The sequence below is a fragment of the Topomyia yanbarensis genome, unplaced genomic scaffold, assembly GCF_030247195.1.
Source record: "Topomyia yanbarensis strain Yona2022 unplaced genomic scaffold, ASM3024719v1 HiC_scaffold_553, whole genome shotgun sequence".
Lineage (NCBI taxonomy): Eukaryota > Metazoa > Arthropoda > Insecta > Diptera > Culicidae > Topomyia > Topomyia yanbarensis.
The window spans coordinates 20943-25000 of NW_026683773.1; positions in this window are offsets into that span (position 1 = coordinate 20943).

The window sequence follows — 4058 nt, forward strand, 5'->3', positions numbered from 1 at the left end:
TGGGGAATAGAATCATCACTCGTTGGATTGAGAATGCAAAACATAAGATTGTACGCAGCTCACCTGGGTTCGGTTCCCAACCCCGCACATAGGGTTAGAGATTTTTCCACAAGAGACTACTCTAACCAGAAAAGAGGCGGATGACCCTAAGGTTAAAACCTCTATAATCAAAATAATAATAAAAAATAATACAAAACACAAGAATCCGAATTACGAGTCGCTTCCGATCAACTTGCAGGAATGAGTTCAGCCATTAACTCTAAGTCCAGTTGGAATTCCAGCTGGATTCTGCCAGAATTCAGGCTCTAGTGACACAGCCGAGTCTAGTACAACCAGTAGGAATTTCGACTGATTTTACTGAGGAGCATCTCAATTTTACTGAAAGGCATCACAATTTTTGAAATAAATTTAGATAATATTGTAGTAATTAAATATAGTACCGCGTTGCTCAAAAATCACCATTGGGTAAGCCTAATTAGAATTCAGCAAGCCTAATTAGTTTTCACCAAACTAAAGATAAAGGTTGCTTCAATTACATGTTCATCTGCATTGGTTCAACAATAGCACCATATCTGGTAAATCTCCCCGCTTCCAGCTTCTGATGTCATGTCTAAATTGATGATTTCTTTAACATGCGTCTAATGGGAATCACCAGTAGAAGCAAACTGAAGAAGTCACTAATTCTCTAAATAATAAAATTTGGCATAATGCTTAATTGTTCGCTAATATTGAAAAATCATAAGTAACTCCATTTGTACTAATTTTTTTATTATTTGCTTTTATGAAATTATTCTACTTGCATTCTAAAATAACATTTAAACGTCAAAATTCAGTAACATTCGGTTTAAATTGATTATTCAACAAAAATACAATGCTAGCATACAATTGTACTTTTTAGTACACTAATCCATAAGAATTTTGAAATAATTCACCAATACGCATAATACATTGCATTTCGTGAACAATACACAAATACGTTTTTAATGCGCTAATACGTAAGAATTGTGAAAGAAATAATCAATACTCATCAATACACAAAATACATGTCATTTCGTGAAAAATACACAAATACGTCTCTCAATACGTTAGCCTGAATCGAAAATACTAGAGTGAGTCGCCCCTCGGGTATGGATTCCAAATCAAATGCAACAACCGATTCCGACTCAGAATCGGTTGTTGCATTTGATTTGGAATCCATACTGACTCCATTCAGGATTCCGAATCAAATTCCGAATGGTTTGACCGGGTTACTGTGACGTTTTGAGAGACGGGCTTGTACCTGGTCAAACCATTGGGAATTTGATTCGGAATCCTGAATGGAGTCATGGATTCCAAATCAAATGCAACAACCGATTCTGAGTCGGAATCGGTTGTTGCATTTGATTTGGAATCCCTCTAAGAACGGTTGGTTTCAAAATCGTCCAATGAAGGACGTTCGTTGGACCAATTTGGACAACGTCCAAATAACCGTTCAACGAACGTCCATCGTTGGACCCGTGTTGAACGATTTTGAAACAATTTTTTGGACGTCTCAGTGGGATCTATAATGACTCCATTCAGAAATCCGAACCGGTTCTGGAATGAGTGTAACTGGGTAGTTGTGATATATTTCATGTGCTGTATTTCAACCGAGAGTGTAGATATGAGGTTTGCGTTTGGCATTGGAAAGACATGCTAACTACAATCAACTTGGAGAAACATCACAACGCAAAACATCACATCTGCAAAATATTAGCAAAGCTTTGGTATACTATATGTGACGTTTTGACTTAAGATTAAATTAACATATAAGGAGTTATCATTTCTCTCTATTATTTGTGGACGATAAAGAGTCAATGCTTAGCTTTTATTTGGCATAATAAATTGTTTGTTTACATTTGTTAGATATTAAGTTTTGAATAAACGGTATAGTATTAAGTAACGACGCTGAATCGCTCTGGATAAAGACTCGACACGTCACCATTTATCTGTCGGTGTCATTCCAATCGAGCACGAGACCTGTCAATGGCCCTCGTTCCAGAAGGATTCGAAGCGATTTTCTTCGGAATGAGGGCTTTTGACAGGTCACGTGCTCGATCGGAATGACATTTACTGATAAATAATAAGAAAGATAGAGATGGCGAGTCTTTATCCAGAGGGATTCAGCGTCTTTAGTATTAAGGTCTTCAGCTCAAATGCAACGACCAATTCTGAAACATCACAGCAGAGATACCAGGTATCTTTTTCAAATGTCTTCACATTATATAAAAAATGTCTTCATTTGTCTTCAACGGCCAGGATTCTAAATCGGTTATTGATTTTCAGCCAGAATCCTGCCAGAAATCAGTCAGACAACCGAACAAATTTGTCTTCAAAATTAAAATCACGTCTTCACAGTTTAGCCCTTTCGCAAATGGTGGTTGCTGAAGGGCGAAATCAAGACTGGAATGCAAATTGGGCGTAAGCATTTTTTTAGTTTCTACCCACTAAAAGCACATAGGAATTAAATTATTTGTTATATTGTCATAAGGTTTAACCAAATACAAATTAAATACGCCAAGGTCCCATACAAATGAGTCATCACTTTTTGGCTCACCGAACAAACGAATTAGTCTACCCCATTCTAATCCATCAAGACGACTTGATGGATTAGAATCGTCTCAAAATAACGAATCTGGCAACGCTACCTGATCAAAGCATGCTGATTTTCCGTTTGTTTATAAAACTTTGGAACGTTCGGTATTCTTCGTAGGTATCCAGGGTGAAAAAAATAATAAAGTATTGTTTCAAATTTAACTATTTAATAGTGAATTTTAAACCTCTAAAATTCTCTTTGTGGTCAATTTCTGGCCTTACAACTGTTAATACTTAAAAGAATGCAAGCAGCCTTTCTGTATTTGGACTAATTTTTCGAACGAATGATTTCGATTAAACTCGACTGCCGATTGATTTTGCTGTCAATAATGAGGATGCTTTCGTCGTACTCCAGAAAAAGAATTGAAATTTTACGATTGTTATCAGGTATATTCTGGAACATGCGGAAAGACCCTAAATGGTATACCGGACAATGATGACGACGTAGCAGTTTCCACACACCGTAATTCAAATGACTGCATTTTCCGTGATATTTGCAAGCCAACCCAGTAAATTTCAACCGGAATATGAAATTGAAATTCCTTTCAGTGCCTATAAAAGCAAAATAGGGATCTTTAATTTGGAAAAAAATGTGTCAGTTTTTCATATGTATTGATAGCGGGTGTCCTTACGAGTACACTCATATCATTCTTAAACCTTCATTATTCTTTTATGATTTTTAAATTTAAAAAAACCAAATTAAATTCAACCAGCAAACTGACAGTTGTCCTACTAAATGACGTATCTGCAAAGATCTCGTTCGCCTCATTGTTAACCGGGACAGCACCCCACACAGCATGATCTGGTACTTTTTCAATCCGCTAGCAGTCTGCCATCCCAAGTTTTATCTGCAAACTATGGTAGATCTGATAAGGCAACCTATAGTGTCGTGCAAGTCGCATGGGTTTGGATGTGTTATTGTCCTAAAAGGAAACAAACTAAAAAATGTTTTTTTCAATAACTTCGGGCCAAAAAATTTAAAAAGGACTGAGATATTAACTCACGGTACTAATCTGCGTCAGAATATGCCTTAACCCGCACACTCCTAAAGATCCCTATTCCGGAAAAACAATCCGGTCAAACCCATTCCGGAACCGACTCAGAATACTGAATAGATGCTGTATGGATTCCAGCTCAAATGCAACAACCAATTATGACCCAATCGGTTTCAGAGTCGGTTGTTGCATTTTTGCTGGAATCCATGCCGGATTTCTAATCGATTGACTGGGTAACGGTGTTACAAGTTTTTCTCGTATCCATCTCTTGCGAAATCGATTCTGTGGAGCGTAAGCTGAACTGAATCACTAGTGAAATCAGATGAAACTTGCAACTGCTTAAAACCATAACATATTATATTAGGCACAGCACGGTCCCTGGAATGCCACCTGATGACATTCACAATTCATGCAAATTCATTTGTTCAGATATGAATTGGATTCATTCAG